Below are 11866 nucleotides of genomic sequence, written 5' to 3' on the forward strand. Positions count from 1 at the left end.
CATCCTCATGACCTCATCTAAGCTTAATCACCCCCTCAGACACGTTTCTAAATGACACTGGAGGTTAGAACTTCATGTATAACGCGGGTGGAGTGTCCCGGTCACAACTCTGTCCACAGCAGAACTATAAAAAGATTTCTTATGATGTGAAGTAGGCTTAAACACTGATGGTTGATCCCATGAGAAAAGGGGCAATATAAAAATGCCAGAAGAGAGGGGGTAATCGCACAAGTCCGAAGGAGAAGGCAGCACCTCCTTGGGAAACACTATGATGTGGGCATAAGACAGCAACTGCCAACCTGGAAACAACCTAGATGCCCTGCAATGGGAGAATGGATGGAGAAAGTGTGAAATATATACATATTAGAGTACTACTCAGCGGTAAAAAACAAGGACTTCTTGAAGTTTGCACACAAATGGACAGAAATAGAAAACACTATCCTGAGTGAGGTAAGCCAGACCCAAAAAGAGGAACATGGGATGTACTCACTCATATTTGGTTTCTAGCCATAAATAAAGGACATTGAGCCTATAATTCGTGATCCTAGAGAAGCTAAATAAGAAAGTGAACCCAAAGAAAAACATATAGGCATCCTCCTGAATATTAACCTTCATCAGGCGATGAAAGGAGACAGAGACAGAGACCCACATTGGAGCACCGGACTGAAATCTCAAGGTCCAAATCAGGAGCAAGAGGAGAGAGAGAGCACAAGCAAGGAACTCAGGACCGTGAGGGATGCACCCACACACTGAGACAATGGGGATGTTCTATCGAGAACTCACCAAGGCCAGCTGGCCTGGGTCTAAAAAAGCATGGGATAAAACCGGACTCGCTGAACATAGCGGACAATGAGGACTAATGAGAACTCAAGAAAAATGGCAATGGTTTTTTTTATTATTAATTTATTTATTTATTAAAGATTTCTGCCTCCTCCCTGCCACCGCCTCCCATTTTCCTCCCCCTCTCCCAACTAAGTCCCCCTCCATTGTCAGCCCGAAGAGCAGGAAACCCTGATTGCTCTTAGGGCAATGGGGTTTTGATCCTACTGCACATACTGGCTTTGTGGAAGCCTAGGCAGTTTGGATGCTCACCTTACTAGACCTGGATGGAGGTGGGTGGTCCTTGGACTTCCCACAGGGCAGGGAACCCTGATTGCTCTTTGGGCTGATGAGGGAGGGGGACTTGATTGGGGGAGGGGGAGGGAAATGGGAGGCAGTGGCAGGGAGGAGGCAGAAATCTTTAATAAATAAATAAAAATAATAAAATAAAATTTAAAAAAATTTAAAAAATTAAAAAAAAAGATAGCAACTGTCATTTTAGTCAGAGCAGCATTGATGGCCCATAGGAGACCCTCAGCAAGATTGGGCCTGTTGATGGTCCCTCGCAGAAGGCAGGGAGAGTCATTAGAGCATCATCTGAGAGTTCCACTAGTAACCGCCTTCTGTATACATACCCCAGCTCTGTCCAATCCTCCGAGCTGCTCTTAGTCTCAGGAATTGTCTTTTTAGAGACACTGCTCCCAGACGAGAGAGGAACAGAGGACATGATCGGCTCTCTGTGACTTCTTCCACACAGTGGCAACAAGCTCAGAGGTTTGCAACTGAGGATTTGAGGCCACAAAGAGCCAGCTTATTCCTCCCTTCTACTATCCTGGAGCTGAGAGGAGACTTGGTTCATAGGGAAGAAGTAAAGAGACTGAAGGACTTCTGTGTGGAAGGACTGACAATTGAAAGCTCTAGAGAATTCTAGAATTTCTCTGGATTGAGAGAAAGCTGTGGTCTTAGAACGGGATATGAAAATGCCAGCGTTCAGAAGAGCTGCATCTGATAAAGCTCCCGTGCATCCCACAGGCATGAGTCGCTGACATGCAGTGGAGGGGAAGTGCCTGGAAACAGAAAACGTCAATCTGCTAATCTGCCCCAAGGCTCTAGCTACTCAGGCACGTCCAATCTACCTGCCTCCCAGGACAGCTATGAATGCAGCCTTAACACATGTGTGGAAGACAATGTTATGTCTGACTATCCTGGCAGTGATTAGAATGTGGTGAGCCTGACATAATTATAATATAATCTCTTATAATTCTGTGTCTTGACAGGGCTGACTCTCTCACTCCCCGCTTCCGGTGCCCCAGCACCTTTTAGCTCTCAGAAGTGCCGTGGAAAATGGCCGGTTCCTCACTCTCCTCTTCTCTCTCTGCTCCTACCAAGCCTTCATATCTGGGAGCTGTTTGGGACAGATACAAAGTTTAAAAAGATAGGGGAAGCAAGAAATGATAATGAGTCTTCACGGAAGTCCCTGGAATCACAGGTGACAGCTGGCATTTATCTGATATCTGAGGTTCACTCTTGCTCCGGAGACTAAGTGGAAATCTTTGCTTTGTAACAACCGTGTTAGGGAAAAATGGCCATAGGAGCCAGCCACTGCCAGCACTGCCTCATGCATGTTTTCTCTAAAGAGGTTGGGATTAATAATTGTAGTAAGTAGTGTGCTTTTAAAGAACTGTGAAATTAGGAAACACTCCATCAATCAGAGACGACAGCACTAATAGATTGGTGGTGGTGGTGGAGGTGGTGGTGGAGGTGGTGGTGGTGGTGGTAGTGATGGTGGTGATGGTGGTGGTGATGGTGGTGGTGATGGTGGTGATGGTGGTGGTGATGGAGGAAAAAGACTATCTTTATGTAACTGTAAAACCTTCCTGGGCCTGCTTGAACATCTGCTCTAAGGCTGCCGTAGACCATGTGCCCATAGCTCCCAGACACCTGACCTAACAGGTGTTTCAGTCCCCTGCTTCTGTTGCTCCCTCTGTCTTCTGCCTACATCTCCTTAGTCCCCAGAGTCCAACAACCATTACAGCTTCACTTATGAAGTGAGATGACCACTTTTATGTAAATACATAACTTTTATTCTCTTCAGATGGCCTTTCTTAGTCCCGTGGCTTCTCCTGTACACCCTGACTAAATTCTCAGCATTCCCACCACAGATTATAACATTAAGACACCTTCTCATTTCCTTTCTGTCTACTGTTAGCTAAAGGGCCGAGATTGCATCTTGCACACTGTTTGATTCCCATAACACTCGGTCTGTGATTAATAAAATCAGGAGCATCCTCCAAGTCCCAGCTTTTCTCGCATCTCACCTCCAAGCCTCAGGCAGGTGGCACTGAAGGATTTGTCTCTGTGTTCGGCCAGATGCCTATTCAAATTCACGCATACTCTGCCTTTTAAGAATTCTCGCCAAGTGTTGGAGGATGGAGGTGTCTTCTGGTAGGCTGAGTTTGCATGCTAGTGTCCAGCGACTTTTCTTTTGGTGTCTACGTTAAGCTGCCCTGTTTGCGAGAGGGAAGCAGGATAGTCAAAGCATTGAGATCAATGGCTCTCAATGGCAGAGTTAAATCTCTGCTACACCGCAATCTCTAGCTGTTACAGCTTTGGACAACTCAAAATTTGTTTCCTCAAATTCCCCTATTAAATGGATTAGTAATTCCGCACTAACGCTCCTGCAATCCCAAACCCCAATCAGGAGCTAGGAAAATCCGGTCCTCTGTAGTAAGGAATTAGGACACACCAAGCAGTTTCTGACCTTGTGAGTCCTGTACTATATTTAACCAAGTGCCATAGCCATTTGACTTCTTCTGTCTTGTCCCCTTTGAGCCTCTTCCCTGTGCTTTTTGTTGGTTTTTGCCTCTACACAGTGTAAGTTCAACGAGAGGAAAGCTTTTATTTCTTTAAGGTGGGAAGCCAAAGCACCTAGCATTGTATACGTCCATAATATTTGCTGACCTTTGTACAGTGTGAAAAGAAAAATATAGTTTTGAAATATTAAAATACAAACAAATGGGCCTACAATGGATGATTTCCAATTCTGTATTTTAAAATACCACGTTATAACAAAAACTTAAATTCACTGTGGCCCAGAAGCAGCTGGTGTCTGTGGCCCAGGTTGCCTCTAGAACCCACACCAAGACCCGGGATCTGGGCCAGAGCCTGTGGCTTGGTTGGAATCGGGGTCCATTCCACAGCAGGGAACATACAGATATGGGTGACCTGTGCTGCCACCTGGGGCCATGGGTGATGCCGAGGGCCATGTCTGGGTCTGTGACCCTATAGCGGCCAAGGCTTGGATTGATGTGTGTGTGGCTCCTGTTGTCACTGAGAGCCATAAGGATGCCCAGGGTGAGATTAGCCACCTGAATCCAGGTTGGTGTCTGAGGGCCAGGATACATCCAAATCTGAGTGGCTCCTCAATGCCACAATGACATCAGGACCAGAGCTTCAGCTGAGAGCCATGTCAGGGTCTGTGGCCCTACAGCAACCAGGGTCTGTACTGATGTCTGAGGCTCCTGTTACCATCGAAGGCAGGCAGACACCCGAGATGAGGGTCATGATAGTGTCTAAGGGACCTCTGCCAATCTGGGTGGCCTGCACTGCCACCTGGGACAATGGTGAAATCCAAACCCAGTTGCTGCCAAAGACCATGTCTGCGTCCATGGTCCTACTGTGTCTGGGGTCTATGCTGAAGTCTGAGTCCCTTAACACCACCATGGTCACACTGAGGGTTGGGGCCACAGTCGGAGGCCTTGGTGGTGTCCGACAGTCACATGGCTGCCAAAACCATCCAAACCTGCATGGGCACTGCTTCCTCCCAGAGCCAGGATGTGTGGGCCCAACCTGCTGCTGAGAGCCATGTCTGGGTCATTGATCCAGCTGCTGCTGGGGTCTATATTGATGTCTGTGGCCTATGTCACTTCAGAAGGTCTTAGGAACAATGAGAGATGAAATCAGAGGGTCATGCTGAGCAGGCCCAGCCCTTTGCTTGCCCTGGGAAAGCTGGTCATGTCTCTCACTGAACACAGCAACAACAGAGGTAGTCTCTGCACTTGGAAGAGATGGCCCTACCCCGCACCACAGGCTAGGGTGAACCAACCTTGAGGGGATGGATTTGGGGGAGCTGACTCCGCCCCCTTACCTGAGGCAGGTGGCCCCAGTGGCCTGGACTGAGCAACATAGATAGCTACCACCCAGGCCCACAGCTGGGCCTTGGGTTAACCCACCCTAACATCTACCCCATCTAGGACATGCTGGGGCTCAGGAAGGGACCGACCAGTATTGTGGAATAATATCTATAAGATGAGTCAGGGCAGCCACAGGATATCCCAGAGGAGTCCCTGTGGGGATCCAGTGACAGTGGTGGACCAGAAACCAGGGGCTTTGAACTGGTCCAGTGACTCATTGCAATGAACCTTTGCCGGTAAAGCTGACAGGACAAAAAGGGTGTTCTGTGTGACACACTGAGGTCCCCAAAGCCACCAGGAGGAATGAAGAAGTGTTGGAGAGGAAGGAAAGGAGAAGCAAAGAGGGTTTTTATTTTGGATTTTTTAGTGTTTGTTTGTCTGTTTTCTAGTAAGCAACTTTGGTTTCTTTTGTCGGGAGTGCTGCAGGGTGAGGGGATGATATGGGAGACTGGGAGGCCAGCAAAATTGGGACCCATGTTGTGAACCTCCCAAAGAAACATAAGGAAGTTATAAAATAAAAAGAAAGAAAATTCCTGATGTGACCGCTCTTCTTGGTTGTCAACTTGCCAAACAGCCAGGTATCTGTGTAAAGGACTTTTTCTCGACAGCCTCATGAGAGATGGGAAGACCCACCCTGAATCCAGATCAGACTCATGAGAGATGGGAAGACCCACCCTGAATCCAGATCTTTTACTGTCAGAGGATACACCTTGATTCGGGCCACACCTCCTGCTGGCAGCCTGTATACAGGACAGGGAAGAAGGTGCACTTTGCCTGGTTTCCCTCAGTCTGACTGGAAAGTCCATTCCTTCACTGGCATTAGAGCCTACTTTGGGACTCCAGGATATATTGAAATCAACCTGAGGCATTGGGCCTCAGGGACTCAAAAATCTGTTCGATTGGCTTTCCTTCAGGAGACAGCCATTGTTAGAGTAGTCAGACATTAACCTACAGACCATTCTAATACACTATGAATATATATGTATATGTCTGTGTAAATGTGTATATGTATATATATACACATATTCTGCCCATTCTGTTTCTGCAGAGAACCCTGAAAAATACACATAAGTTATGAACTATGCAGGCTCCCTCTATTCCACAAGACTCAAAATCTGGTAAGAACACTGTTTTTTATCCTTGTCTGTATGTCCAACCAGAGGATTTTTGTATTATCACCCCAGAAGGAATGCATTTAACTTTAATGGAGAACTTTTTGTCCAAAATTACTCCGTTCTCAGTCGTGTAAAGTACTTCACTATAGCAGAACCCTCCTCTCACTATGGCATGAACTTTCCAAATGTTTGCTTCCGTTCCATCAGTTAGATGGGAAAACTAGAAGCCCTGACCCATTAGTGAGATCAGCTGATCTTAACTGTGTCTGATGACACGGATACAAAATTGGCCCCAATCAACTGTGTCCAAGAACTGCTTCTAGCAATGGGGCCAGCACAGCGGCAGCCCCATGGACTCTGTATAGGTGTGGATACCCCAAACCAGTAAAATTATTTTGAAAGGACAATCGCTTACTTAAGTGAAAAACCACATATGGCATACGGGATTGAAAACTCCCTCCACGGTAAAGGGCCATCTCAAAGCATTGCTTTCTTAAAAAAGATTATTAAAATGATTAGAGCCGGGTGTGGTGCACACCCAATACCATCCCTCTGGAGACAGAGGCAGGTGGATTTCTGTGAGTCTGAGGCCAGCCTGGTCTACAGAGTGAGTTCTAGGACAGCTGAAACTGTTATACAGAAAAGCTCTGTCTCAGAAAAAAAAAGAGAGACGATTAGATTTATCAGAAAAATTAAAAGCCTGTTGCCATTGTAACATTTTCCTCCCGAGGAAGGCTGTCCAACTTCTACTGCCTGCTATTACTCCATAGATATCCAAGCTATAATTTTCATTTCCCATTGACCCTGATGTCTGCCAGCCTGCTGACATCATCCTGTCTTAAAGGGAGCAATGACAACGGCCACACAGCCAGAGAGGGCAATAACCATCTGCCCCACCTGAGATGAAGTGAGCAGGGCCCGGCCAGTGTGTCAGAGTCACTTGTAAGTGCTTCCCCTGTCTTTCTAGAACAAGACTTGATTTCCCTGAGACACAGAGAGAAGAGTTCAGCTGGCTGGTTAAAGAGAGAGCTCCGTTCCCTGAGCACGAGCAAACCTGAGCACGAGCCTGTCATGTGACTCAATGTGCGGCAGGGTATTCACCAGAGAAGGCTGCTCGGACACAGGTGAAGTCAACGGTCAGCCTTCATTAGCAAGCCAGCGACTACACAGGGTGCTTGGGATCCAGTGGACCACTGAGCCTCTCTCAGAACGAGCTTTTAAGCACGAAATCCATGTTCTGGGTTGATACACTTTGGTTAACAAGAATAGTTAGCCAGACTTGGAACTACAGAAGCTAAGAAGTAAGGTTAGTACATTTTGAGACGTTCCTAGAACTATGGGTTTTGATGGATTGGACCTTTGTTTTAGTTTTGGCAGGTGGTGCTGTCTATGTGCTGAGTTTCACAGCCTGAATGGCACTTCCATTATGGATTCAGTGGTGCTAAGGTCTGGGGCTCTGTAACAGACGTAGCTGAAGCCGGAAACAACCCAGTGATGACATAATAGCCTCACCCCAGCTTACTTCTGATTGATGATCTGTCCTGGAAAATCGAGAGGGTTCAAGCCCAGTGCAAACTGGATGAGGTGCCTGGACATCAGGGGTCTCCTGCCACATGTGGAGTGGATTCAGTGTCAACCTGTTAGAAACTGTCTCAGCTCAGCGTGTCCAAGAGCCAGCTCACAGGATCTAACCCATGTATGAAGCTGCCAAGGCTTCTGGTGAACCCAGGCAGTCTCTAACACTTATATTTTTTTAATTTTCTTTCTTTGTTTTCATTTTTAAAAGATATGTTCTTATGAAACTCAAGCTGGCCTCAAACCTACTGTGTATCCCGAAATGACCCTGAACTTCTGTTCCTCCAGCCTCTGCCACCCCAGTGCTGGGATTACAGGTGAGCAACACCAAGGTCGCTGTGTGCAGCACCGGGCACCAAATCCAGAGTGTTTTTACAGCTAGACAAACAATCTACCAATTGAGCTACGTTTCCAGTGCCAGGTTTATTCTTTTCGACAATGTTACCTGTTGCTATTTTTATTTGGCATGCAAGAATTGTACATATTGATGGGGCGCGGCATGATCTTCAGATGCACGTATGCAACATGTAATAACCAGATCAGCCTAAATAGCATTTCTCTCTTCTTGTAAACACCATCCCTGTGTTAGGGAGCTTCACACTCCTCCCTTCAAGCCTTTATAAAATATATAATAGTTTGTTATAGACTTGGATTTATTCCCTTTCAAGAGATCAACAGTTCTCTGGTCTAAGTGCTCGTGCACAGGGGTGAGAAGTTCTCTGAAGCAGATGACTTGGGTTCAACACTTTCTGTCCAGCATCTCCGGGACTCTGACAGATGTTCAGGCCAAACTATGCCATGTGTCACACAAGTCCACACTGTAACATGTCCAAACACTTCTGCTCCACCCATCTGTGTTAGCCAAACTATACTCTTTATTGTAGCTACTTACTTAAAAATGTCCCTGAATTGAATGTAATTGCAACACAAAATTAAGTTTTCTCACAACTATGCTGAAATCCTTGGAAAGGGTCCACAAAGACAGCCAGTGAATAGTTCCCTGACCGATGGAGGTGAAGTTACTCTCAACATTGAGATAAAGAAGGTCCAAAAACCTTGGGAGAATTCTGCGTTCAGGCTTCGTCATACATGATTTAGAGTTTTGACCTTCAAGAAAGAAGATCAAAATTTCAAACTGACTCAGTATGCTGGTGTACTCCTGTACTCCTGGAAATTAGGGGGCTGAGTTTGGTTACAATGTGGGTTACATAGTGAGACTGCCTCGAAACAAAGCAGAACACTGGGAATGGTGTATTGGAGACAACCTAATAAATGTGTTAGCAAAGACACATGGGTGTGACTAGATTTTTGGACTAAGATGCCTGATTCTGTTAACAATGACAAAAAGAAGGCACTTGTAGTGTTCCCACCATGCTCTCAAGTAATCTGTGGCATGGGGAGTCTGGTGTTAAGTCATTGTCTAGTGTCTGTGTCAGTAGTGAAGCTGTACATAGCATCAACTGTTGGCTTCAGAGTCAATGCTTACCACATGAGCCTTCTTTCTGGAGTTCAGACTCCAAGTAGAAGGAGCTGTTGAAGGCAGGTTCTAAAGCACTGATCAGGCCTGGGTAGTGAGCAACGGGATGGACAGAGATACGCTGCCAGGGATGCTCACTAGATTCCATCTCCTTCCGCATCCTCCTGAGCCTAAAATTACATTTTCATCCAGAAATAAAGGTAATTGTTTCTGCTGAGAGAGGATGCAATGTGTTTCTGCAAGGTATGTCTGTACACAAATACATATGTATCTCTCTCTCTCTCTCTCTCTCTCTCTCTCTCTCTCTCTCTCTGTCATCTCTTTCTGTCTCTCTGTTTCTCTCTGTCTCTGTCTCTCTTTCTGTGTGTGTGTGTGTAAGCCCCAGGTCAGTCCCAGGTATCATTCTTCACCTTGCTTTTTGATAGACAGTCCCTCATTGGCCTGGAGCTTGCTGATTCGTCTAGACTGGCTAGTCGGGGAGCCCAGGGAGCCCTCTATCTCCACCTTCTCTATCTGCTGAATTTTGGTGAGCTTGCCAGTACGTGGTCAATACCTCAGGCAGAGCAATTACCGAGCCTGGCTGAGCTGCAGCTGCTTTCACTCGCCTCTCTTGAGTTCCACAACCATCAGTAAAGTGACCAGGAAGCCTCTGCCTAGCTGGGGTCAGGGGAAAAGCCAGATGTCAAGTGAAATCCTCTAGGTGCCAGAACATGGGCAGGGATGGGGCTCAAAGGGGGCTACCTTGTCTTTTGCTAAGTGACAAAATAGTAACTGTGAGCATGGGATGAGTCCCTGATAGGTGGCTACTGCTTCTGTGAGTAGCAGAAGGTTAAGGAGCTTGCTGGAGCTGTACAGTGTGTGTGTGTGTGTGTGTGTGTGTGTGTGTGTGTGTGAGAGAGAGAGAGAGAGAGAGAGAGAGAGAGAGAGAGAGAGAGAGAGAGAGAGAGNGAGAGAGAGAGAGAGAGAGAGAGAGAGAGAGAGAGAGAGAGAGAGAGAGAGAGAGAGTCTATCCTCTGAGTTGTTTTTGAGATAGGGTCCCCCACTGATCATGGAGTTTGCTGTTTTGGTCTAGGCTGGTTGACCAGCAAGCTTCTAGGATCTGCTTGTCTTTGCCCCCAACTTTTTGTTATGCATGCACGTGTCCCTGGCTGACTTTTAAGTGGGTGCTGGGGACTTGAACTTACGTCTTCTTGCCTTCACAGCAAGCATCTTAGCCACTGAATCATTCCCTTATTGTGTTAGTTGGGGTTTCTATTGCTGTGATGAAACACCATGACCAAAGAAACTTGAGGAGGAAAGAGGCTTTTTGGCTTATGTTTCCATATCACTGTTTATCATTGAGAAGTCAGGACAGGAACTCAAACAGGGTAAGAACCTGGAGGCGGGAACTGACGCAGAGACCTTGGAGGAGGTCTGTCTTCTGGTTTTTGAGCCTGCTTTCTCACAGAATCTCAGACCACCAGCCCAGAGTGGTATCATCCACAGTAGGTTAGGCTCTCTCCCATCAATCACTAATAATAAAATGCCCTACAGGTTTGCCCATAACTAGATCTATGGAGTTGAAGCTCCTTCCTCTCTGATGATTCTAGATTGTGTCAAGTTGACATAAAACTAGTCAGCACATGGGTTTATTTTCCTTACACTTCCACATCACAGTCCAACATCCAGAGAAGTCAGGGCAGGAACTCAAGACAGGAACCTGGAAGCAGGAGCTGATACAGAGGCCATGGAGATATGCCGCTTACTGACTTGTTCGGCCTGCTTTCTCATAGACCCCAGGACCACCATCAGCTCAGAGGTGGCACAGCTCATAATGATCTAGGCCCTCCCTCAGTAATTATCAAACAAGAAAATACCCTACAAACTTGCCTGCAGGCCAGTCTTCTGGAGACATTTTTCTCAACTAAGATTCCTTTTTCTCAGATGACCGTAGCTTACGTAAAGTTGATATAACAGCTAGCCAGTACACCTAGCCTCCCAAATTTAATTTTAAAGACCCCGAATTCATGATAGGGGGAAAAACAAAGAAAAAATTTTGGGAACCATGAGAAAACAGAAGAAATTTTTCCACCAAATCTCATATTTTTCTGGTCCTTTTTACTGTTCAAACCTTTTTTTTTTTTAAGATGAGACAATATGCTTAGCCGTGTTGTGAAAACTATTTTTCAGTATCATTTTTGTTTGATTTCATGTCTATGAGATACTCTAACCTAGAGACATGATGTGCTGGCGAGATAGATGTCTCAGCAGTTACGACTGCTTGTTGCTTTTTCAGAGGATGTAAGTTCAGTTCCCAGCGTGCAGAGATGGCACACAAGCACCTGCAAGTCCAGCTCTAGGGGATCTGACACCTGCTTCTGGCCTGCATGGCAACCTGCGCTTGAGTGCATATACCCACTCCTACACACATCTGGGCATAAATAAAAGTAAATTTAAATAAAATGATATGGGGGAATGGGAGGACTCAAGCCTTACCAGTCCGGGGTCAAATTGCAGATCTGATACACGGCTACTCATGGCAGCACCGAAACTTCTCTGTCTCAGTGTCTGCGGTCCCACCTGTTCCAATCTCAACCTCAGCCTTCTCTCTCCCTTCTCTTCTCCCTTAATCCCCCTCCCCCTCCTCCCCTCTCCCTTCCCTTTCCCTCCCCCTCCTCCCCTCTCCCTCCCCCTCCTTCCCTCCCCCT

Source organism: Alexandromys fortis, unplaced genomic scaffold (genome assembly GCF_014885135.2).
Source record: "Alexandromys fortis isolate MF-2015 unplaced genomic scaffold, M_Fortis_MF-2015_v1.1 scaffold_41, whole genome shotgun sequence".
In the NCBI taxonomy this organism is placed as follows: domain Eukaryota; kingdom Metazoa; phylum Chordata; class Mammalia; order Rodentia; family Cricetidae; genus Alexandromys; species Alexandromys fortis.